Raw genomic sequence first — 10,373 nt, 5'->3', positions numbered from 1 at the left:
TGGTATAGTACTGTAGTAGTAATGATGATGGTAGTGGTGGTATTGTACTGTAGTAGTAATGATGATGGTAGTGGTAGTGGTGGTATAGTACTGTAGTAGCAATGATGATGGTTGTGGTAGTGGTGGTATAGTACTGTAGTAGTAATGATGATGGTTGTGGTAGTGGTGGTAGTAGTACTGTAGTAGTAATGATGATAGTTGTGGTAGTGGTGGTATAGTACTGTAGTAGTAATGATGGTGGTTGTGGTAGTGGTGGTAGTAGTACTGTAGTAGTAATGATGATGGTTGTGGTAGTGGTGGTATAGTACTATAGTAGTAGTAATGATGATGGTAGTGGTAGTGGTGGTATAGTACTATAGTAGTAGTAATGATGATGGTTGTGGTAGTGGTGGTATAGTACTATAGTAGTAGTAATGATTATGGTTGTGGTAGTGGTGGTATAGTACCGTAGTAGTAATGATGATGGTTGTGGTAGTGGTGGTATAGTACTGTAGTAGTAATGATGATGGTAGTGGTAGTGGTGGTATAGTACTGTAGTAGTAATGATGATGGTTGTGGTAGTGGTGGTATAGTACTGTAGTAGTAATGATGGTGGTTGTGGTAGTGGTGGTAGTAGTACTGTAGTAGTAATGATGATGGTTGTGGTAGTGGTGGTATAGTACTGTAGTAGTAATGATGATGGTTGTGGTAGTGGTGGTATAGTACTGTAGTAGTAATGATGATGGTAGTAGTGGTATAGTACTGTAGTAGTAATGATGATGGTTGTGGTAGTGGTGGTATAGTACTGTAGTAGTAATGATGATGGTTGTGGTACTGGTGGTATAGTACTGTAGTAGTAATGATGATGGTTGTGGTAGTGGTGGTATGGTACTGTAGTAGTAATGATGATGGTAGTGGTAGTGGTGGTATAGTACTGTAGTAGTAATGATGATGGTAGTGGTGGTATTGTACTGTAGTAGTAATGATGATGGTAGTGGTAGTGGTGGTATAGTACTGTAGTAGCAATGATGATGGTTGTGGTAGTGGTGGTATAGTACTGTAGTAGTAATGATGATGGTTGTGGTAGTGGTGGTAGTAGTACTGTAGTAGTAATGATGATAGTTGTGGTAGTGGTGGTATAGTACTGTAGTAGTAATGATGGTGGTTGTGGTAGTGGTGGTAGTAGTACTGTAGTAGTAATGATGATGGTTGTGATAGTGGTGGTATAGTACTATAGTAGTAGTAATGATGATGGTAGTGGTAGTGGTGGTATAGTACTATAGTAGTAGTAATGATGATGGTTGTGGTAGTGGTGGTATAGTACTATAGTAGTAGTAATGATTATGGTTGTGGTAGTGGTGGTATAGTACCGTAGTAGTAATGATGATGGTTGTGGTAGTGGTGGTATAGTACTGTAGTAGTAATGATGATGGTAGTGGTAGTGGTGGTATAGTACTGTAGTAGTAATGATGATGGTTGTGGTAGTGGTGGTATAGTACTGTAGTAGTAATGATGGTGGTTGTGGTAGTGGTGGTAGTAGTACTGTAGTAGTAATGATGATGGTTGTGGTGGTATAGTACTGTAGTAGTAATGATGATGGTTGTGGTGGTATAGTACTGTAGTAGTAATGATGATGGTTGTGGTAGTGGTGGTATAGTACTGTAGTAGTAATGATGGTGTTTGTGGTAGTGGTGGTATAGTACTGTAGTAGTAATGATGATGGTTGTGGTAGTGGTGGTATAGTACTGTAGTAGTAATGATGGTGTTTGTGGTAGTGGTGGTAGTAGTAATGATGATGGTTGTGGTAGTGGTGGTATAGTACTGTAGTAGTAATGATGATGGTTGTGGTAGTGGTGGTATAGTACTGTAGTAGTAATGATGATGGTAGTAGTGGTATAGTACTGTAGTAGTAATGATGATGGTTGTGGTAGTGGTGGTATAGTACTGTAGTAGTAATGATGATGGTTGTGGTACTGGTGGTATAGTACTGTAGTAGTAATGATGATGGTTGTGGTAGTGGTGGTATAGTACTGTAGTAGTAATGATGATGGTAGTGGTAGTGGTGGTATAGTACTGTAGTAGTAATGATGTTGGTTGTGGTAGTGGTGGTATAGTACTGTAGTAGTAATGATGATGGTAGTGGTGGTATAGTACTGTAGTAGTAATGATGATGGTTGTGGTAGTGGTGGTATAGTACTGTAGTAGTAATGATGATGGTAGTGGTGGTATAGTACTGTAGTAGTAATGATGATGGTTGTGGTAGTAGTGGTATAGTACTGTACTAGTAATGATGTTGGTTGTGGTAGTGGTGGTATAGTACTGTAGTAGTAATGATGATGGTAGTGGTGGTATAGTACTGTAGTAGTAATGATGATGGTTGTGGTAGTGGTGGTATGGTACTGTAGTAGTAATGATGATGGTAGTGGTAGTGGTGGTATAGTACTGTAGTAGTAATGATGATGGTAGTGGTGGTATTGTACTGTAGTAGTAATGATGATGGTAGTGGTAGTGGTGGTATAGTACTGTAGTAGCAATGATGATGGTTGTGGTAGTGGTGGTATAGTACTGTAGTAGTAATGATGATGGTTGTGGTAGTGGTGGTAGTAGTACTGTAGTAGTAATGATGATAGTTGTGGTAGTGGTGGTATAGTACTGTAGTAGTAATGATGGTGGTTGTGGTAGTGGTGGTAGTAGTACTGTAGTAGTAATGATGATGGTTGTGGTAGTGGTGGTATAGTACTATAGTAGTAGTAATGATGATGGTAGTGGTAGTGGTGGTATAGTACTATAGTAGTAGTAATGATGATGGTTGTGGTAGTGGTGGTAGTAGTACTGTAGTAGTAATGATGATGGTTGTGGTAGTGGTGGTATAGTACTGTAGTAGTAATGATGGTGGTTGTGGTAGTGGTGGTAGTAGTACTGTAGTAGTAATGATGATGGTTGTGGTAGTGGTGGTATAGTACTGTAGTAGTAATGATGATGGTTGTGGTAGTGGTGGTATAGTACTGTAGTAGTAATGATGATGGTAGTAGTGGTATAGTACTGTAGTAGTAATGATGATGGTTGTGGTAGTGGTGGTATAGTACTGTAGTAGTAATGATGATGGTTGTGGTACTGGTGGTATAGTACTGTAGTAGTAATGATGATGGTTGTGGTAGTGGTGGTATAGTACTGTAGTAGTAATGATGATGGTAGTGGTAGTGGTGGTATAGTACTGTAGTAGTAATGATGTTGGTTGTGGTAGTGGTGGTATAGTACTGTAGTAGTAATGATGATGGTAGTGGTGGTATAGTACTGTAGTAGTAATGATGATGGTTGTGGTAGTGGTGGTATAGTACTGTAGTAGTAATGATGATGGTAGTGGTGGTATAGTACTGTAGTAGTAATGATGATGGTTGTGGTAGTAGTGGTATAGTACTGTACTAGTAATGATGTTGGTTGTGGTAGTGGTGGTATAGTACTGTAGTAGTAATGATGATGGTAGTGGTGGTATAGTACTGTAGTAGTAATGATGATGGTTGTGGTAGTGGTGGTATGGTACTGTAGTAGTAATGATGATGGTAGTGGTAGTGGTGGTATAGTACTGTAGTAGTAATGATGATGGTAGTGGTGGTATTGTACTGTAGTAGTAATGATGATGGTAGTGGTAGTGGTGGTATAGTACTGTAGTAGTAATGATGATGGTTGTGGTAGTGGTGGTATAGTACTATAGTAGTAGTAATGATGATGGTAGTGGTAGTGGTGGTATAGTACTGTAGTAGTAATGATGATGGTAGTGGTGGTATAGTACTGTAGTAGTAATGATGATGGTTGTGGTAGTGGTGGTATGGTACTGTAGTAGTAATGATGATGGTAGTGGTAGTGGTGGTATAGTACTGTAGTAGTAATGATGATGGTAGTGGTGGTATAGTACTGTAGTAGTAATGATGATGGTAGTGGTAGTGGTGGTATAGTACTGTAGTAGTAATGATGATGGTAGTGGTGGTATAGTACTGTAGTAGTAATGATGATGGTTGTGGTAGTGGTGGTATAGTACTGTAGTAGTAATGATGATGGTAGTGGTGGTATTGTACTGTAGTAGTAATGATGATGGTAGTGGTAGTGGTGGTATAGTACTGTAGTAGTAATGATGGTGGTTGTGGTAGTGGTGGTAGTAGTACTGTAGTAGTAATGATGATGGTTGTGGTAGTGGTGGTATAGTACTGTAGTAGTAATGATGGTGGTTGTGGTAGTGGTGGTAGTAGTACTGTAGTAGTAATGATGATGGTTGTGATAGTGGTGGTATAGTACTATAGTAGTAGTAATGATGATGGTAGTGGTAGTGGTGGTATAGTACTATAGTAGTAGTAATGATGATGGTTGTGGTAGTGGTGGTATAGTACTATAGTAGTAGTAATGATTATGGTTGTGGTAGTGGTGGTATAGTACCGTAGTAGTAATGATGATGGTTGTGGTAGTGGTGGTATAGTACTGTAGTAGTAATGATGATGGTAGTGGTAGTGGTGGTATAGTACTGTAGTAGTAATGATGATGGTTGTGGTAGTGGTGGTATAGTACTGTAGTAGTAATGATGGTGGTTGTGGTAGTGGTGGTAGTAGTACTGTAGTAGTAATGATGATGGTTGTGGTAGTGGTGGTATAGTACTGTAGTAGTAATGATGATGGTTGTGGTGGTATAGTACTGTAGTAGTAATGATGATGGTTGTGGTAGTGGTGGTATAGTACTGTAGTAGTAATGATGGTGTTTGTGGTAGTGGTGGTATAGTACTGTAGTAGTAATGATGATGGTTGTGGTAGTGGTGGTATAGTACTGTAGTAGTAATGATGGTGTTTGTGGTAGTGGTGGTAGTAGTAATGATGATGGTTGTGGTAGTGGTGGTATAGTACTGTAGTAGTAATGATGATGGTTGTGGTAGTGGTGGTATAGTACTGTAGTAGTAATGATGATGGTAGTAGTGGTATAGTACTGTAGTAGTAATGATGATGGTTGTGGTAGTGGTGGTATAGTACTGTAGTAGTAATGATGATGGTTGTGGTACTGGTGGTATAGTACTGTAGTAGTAATGATGATGGTTGTGGTAGTGGTGGTATAGTACTGTAGTAGTAATGATGATGGTAGTGGTAGTGGTGGTATAGTACTGTAGTAGTAATGATGTTGGTTGTGGTAGTGGTGGTATAGTACTGTAGTAGTAATGATGATGGTAGTGGTGGTATAGTACTGTAGTAGTAATGATGATGGTTGTGGTAGTGGTGGTATAGTACTGTAGTAGTAATGATGATGGTAGTGGTGGTATAGTACTGTAGTAGTAATGATGATGGTTGTGGTAGTAGTGGTATAGTACTGTACTAGTAATGATGTTGGTTGTGGTAGTGGTGGTATAGTACTGTAGTAGTAATGATGATGGTAGTGGTGGTATAGTACTGTAGTAGTAATGATGATGGTTGTGGTAGTGGTGGTATGGTACTGTAGTAGTAATGATGATGGTAGTGGTAGTGGTGGTATAGTACTGTAGTAGTAATGATGATGGTAGTGGTGGTATTGTACTGTAGTAGTAATGATGATGGTAGTGGTAGTGGTGGTATAGTACTGTAGTAGCAATGATGATGGTTGTGGTAGTGGTGGTATAGTACTGTAGTAGTAATGATGATGGTTGTGGTAGTGGTGGTAGTAGTACTGTAGTAGTAATGATGATAGTTGTGGTAGTGGTGGTATAGTACTGTAGTAGTAATGATGGTGGTTGTGGTAGTGGTGGTAGTAGTACTGTAGTAGTAATGATGATGGTTGTGGTAGTGGTGGTATAGTACTATAGTAGTAGTAATGATGATGGTAGTGGTAGTGGTGGTATAGTACTATAGTAGTAGTAATGATGATGGTTCTGGTAGTGGTGGTATAGTACTATAGTAGTAGTAATGATTATGGTTGTGGTAGTGGTGGTATAGTACCGTAGTAGTAATGATGATGGTTGTGGTAGTGGTGGTATAGTACTGTAGTAGTAATGATGATGGTAGTGGTAGTGGTGGTATAGTACTGTAGTAGTAATGATGATGGTTGTGGTAGTGGTGGTATAGTACTGTAGTAGTAATGATGGTGGTTGTGGTAGTGGTGGTAGTAGTACTGTAGTAGTAATGATGATGGTTGTGGTAGTGGTGGTATAGTACTGTAGTAGTAATGATGATGGTTGTGGTAGTGGTGGTATAGTACTGTAGTAGTAATGATGATGGTAGTAGTGGTATAGTACTGTAGTAGTAATGATGATGGTTGTGGTAGTGGTGGTATAGTACTGTAGTAGTAATGATGATGGTTGTGGTACTGGTGGTATAGTACTGTAGTAGTAATGATGATGGTTGTGGTAGTGGTGGTATAGTACTGTAGTAGTAATGATGATGGTAGTGGTAGTGGTGGTATAGTACTGTAGTAGTAATGATGTTGGTTGTGGTAGTGGTGGTATAGTACTGTAGTAGTAATGATGATGGTAGTGGTGGTATAGTACTGTAGTAGTAATGATGATGGTTGTGGTAGTGGTGGTATAGTACTGTAGTAGTAATGATGATGGTAGTGGTGGTATAGTACTGTAGTAGTAATGATGATGGTTGTGGTAGTAGTGGTATAGTACTGTACTAGTAATGATGTTGGTTGTGGTAGTGGTGGTATAGTACTGTAGTAGTAATGATGATGGTAGTGGTGGTATAGTACTGTAGTAGTAATGATGATGGTTGTGGTAGTGGTGGTATGGTACTGTAGTAGTAATGATGATGGTAGTGGTAGTGGTGGTATAGTACTGTAGTAGTAATGATGATGGTAGTGGTGGTATTGTACTGTAGTAGTAATGATGATGGTAGTGGTAGTGGTGGTATAGTACTGTAGTAGTAATGATGATGGTTGTGGTAGTGGTGGTATAGTACTATAGTAGTAGTAATGATGATGGTAGTGGTAGTGGTGGTATAGTACTGTAGTAGTAATGATGATGGTAGTGGTGGTATAGTACTGTAGTAGTAATGATGATGGTTGTGGTAGTGGTGGTATGGTACTGTAGTAGTAATGATGATGGTAGTGGTAGTGGTGGTATAGTACTGTAGTAGTAATGATGATGGTAGTGGTGGTATAGTACTGTAGTAGTAATGATGATGGTAGTGGTAGTGGTGGTATAGTACTGTAGTAGTAATGATGATGGTAGTGGTGGTATAGTACTGTAGTAGTAATGATGATGGTTGTGGTAGTGGTGGTATAGTACTGTAGTAGTAATGATGATGGTAGTGGTGGTATTGTACTGTAGTAGTAATGATGATGGTAGTGGTAGTGGTGGTATAGTACTGTAGTAGTAATGATGGTGGTTGTGGTAGTGGTGGTAGTAGTACTGTAGTAGTAATGATGATGGTTGTGGTAGTGGTGGTATAGTACTATAGTAGTAGTAATGATGATGGTTGTGGTAGTGGTGGTATAGTACTATAGTAGTAGTAATGATTATGGTTGTGGTAGTGGTGGTATAGTACCGTAGTAGTAATGATGATGGTTGTGGTAGTGGTGGTATAGTACTGTAGTAGTAATGATGATGGTAGTGGTAGTGGTGGTATAGTACTGTAGTAGTAATGATGATGGTTGTGGTAGTGGTGGTATAGTACTGTAGTAGTAATGATGGTGGTTGTGGTAGTGGTGGTAGTAGTACTGTAGTAGTAATGATGATGGTTGTGGTAGTGGTGGTATAGTACTGTAGTAGTAATGATGATGGTTGTGGTAGTGGTGGTATAGTACTGTAGTAGTAATGATGATGGTTGTGGTGGTATAGTACTGTAGTAGTAATGATGATGGTTGTGGTGGTATAGTACTGTAGTAGTAATGATGGTGTTTGTGGTAGTGGTGGTATAGTACTGTAGTAGTAATGATGATGTCTGTGGTAGTGGTGGTATAGTACTGTAGTAGTAATGATGGTGTTTGTGGTAGTGGTGGTAGTAGTAATGATGATGGTTGTGGTAGTGGTGGTATAGTACTGTAGTAGTAATGATGATGGTTGTGGTAGTGGTGGTATAGTACTGTAGTAGTAATGATGATGGTAGTAGTGGTATAGTACTGTAGTAGTAATGATGATGGTTGTGGTAGTGGTGGTATAGTACTGTAGTAGTAATGATGATGGTAGTAGTGGTATAGTACTGTAGTAGTAATGATGGTGGTTGTGGTAGTGGGGGTATAGTACTGTAGTAGTAATGATGGTGGTTGTGGTAGTGGTGGTATAGTACTGTAGTAGTAATGATGATGGTTGTGGTAGTGGTGGTATAGTACTGTAGTAGTAATGATGATGGTTGTGGTAGTGGTGGTAGTAGTACTGTAGTAGTAATGATGGTGGTAGTGGTGGTATAGTACTGTAGTAGTAATGGTGATGCTAGTTGTAGTACTGATTTAATGGTGAGGATGACAGTTAGTTAGTTATAAGTTAGTTATAGTTTCATTTTCCATGTTTAGCCTTTTTTCGTCCCTATTATTTATTATTGTTCTACTATTAACTGTTACCATTTTATTATTTATTACCATTTTGATATTATTATTCTGCATTATTTTATTACAATTTATATTGTATACATTGTTTCTTTGGCAATATTGACGCAATGTTTTTCATGCCAGTAAAACAGCCTGAATTTGATTTGAGTAACCTAACGTAGCAGGCGTAAAATAATGACAATGAGTGTCGACTTTTGGTCAACAAAAAGTGTAATGGCTTATTTGCTACGTGAGGCTTATTTGATTGAATAGAAGATTTGTTAACGTTTAGGTTGTTACGAGCGTGATGATATAAGTAGAACACGTGACATCCCGGCAACTTTGAGAAAAAAAACACTTCATATCAGTTTATCCCGGTTCTTGACAGTCCTGTATTCACGAGGCGTCTCACTCTCCACGTAATACAGACTGGTGACGTCAACACCCCTCATAGAATATTCAACAAAATATTCAAATAAACTAGATGTATCCACCAATCCAAAGAGAGGTGGGAGCGTGACAGGCTGTCTTTCCGCCCTATAGACAACAGTTTCCATTGTTAGGGTACAGTAGGTATCTCTTTATTTCATCTGAATCTTTGGGTAAATCAAACTGCAGGTTAATCTGTAGGCAAGTCAACTATTACAATTATACTGAACAAAAATATAAACGCAACATGCAACAATTTCAAAGATTTTCTGAGTTGCAGTTTATGTAAGGAAATCAGTCATTTGCAATAAATAAATTAGGCCCGAATCTATCAATTTCACGACTAGGAATAAAGATATGCATCTGTTGGTCACAGAAACCTTACAAAAAAAAGGTAGGGGTGTGGATCAGAAAACCAGTCAGTCAGCCTCCATTTGCTTCATGCAGCGCGACACATCTCCTTCACATAGAGTTGATCAGGCTGTTGATTGTGGCCTGTGGAATGTTGTCCCACTCCTCTTCAACGGCTGTGTGAAATTACTGGAACTCAAACACGCTGTCGTACACGTCGATCCAGGGCATCCCAAACATGCTCAATGGGTGTCATGTCTGGTGAGTATGCAGGCCATGGAAGAACTGGGACATTTTCAGCTTCCTGGAATTGTGTACAGATCCTAGCGACATGGGGCTGTGCATTATCATGCAGAAACATGAGGTGATGGAGGAGGATGAATGGCACAACAATGGGCCTCAGGATTTTGTCACAGAATCTCTGTGCATTTAAATTGGCATTGATAAAATGCAATTGTTTTCATTGTCCATAGCTTATGCCTGCCCATACCATAATCACCACCTTGGGGCACTCTGTTCACAACGTTGACATCAGCAAACCGCTTTCACACACAACACCATACACGTGGTTGTGCATTTGCGAGGCCGGTTGGATGTACTACCAAATTCTCTAAAACGACATTGGAGGTGGCTTATGGTAGAGAAATACACATTCAAATCTCTGGCAACAGCTCTGGTGGACATTCCAACAGTCAACATGCCAATTGCACGCTCCCTCAAAACGTGAGACATCTGTGGCATTGTGTTGTGTAACAAAACTGCACATTTAAGGGTGGCCTTTAATTTTCCCCAGCACAAGGTGCACCTGTGTAACGATCATTCTGTTTAAATCAGCTTCTTGAAATACCGCTCCTATCAGGTGGATGTGTTATCTCGGTAAAGGAGAACTGCTCACTAACAGGGATGTAAACACATTTGGGTCTAACATTGGAGAGAAATAAGCTTTTTGTGCGTATGGAACATTTCTGGGATCTTTTATTTCAGCTCATAAAACCAAAACTTAACATGTCGTGTTTATATTTTTGTTCAGTGTACAGGGACTGCATCTCCTCATCTCTCCTTTGGCCCTGTGACACACCATTCTGAGTGCACACCAGAGGGGGGGGGGGGACATAGTCAAAAACAACACATCTTACAAGTCCTAC

Source organism: Salvelinus namaycush, chromosome 6 (assembly GCF_016432855.1).
Source record: "Salvelinus namaycush isolate Seneca chromosome 6, SaNama_1.0, whole genome shotgun sequence".
NCBI lineage: Eukaryota > Metazoa > Chordata > Actinopteri > Salmoniformes > Salmonidae > Salvelinus > Salvelinus namaycush.
This window is presented reverse-complemented; position numbering follows the sequence as displayed.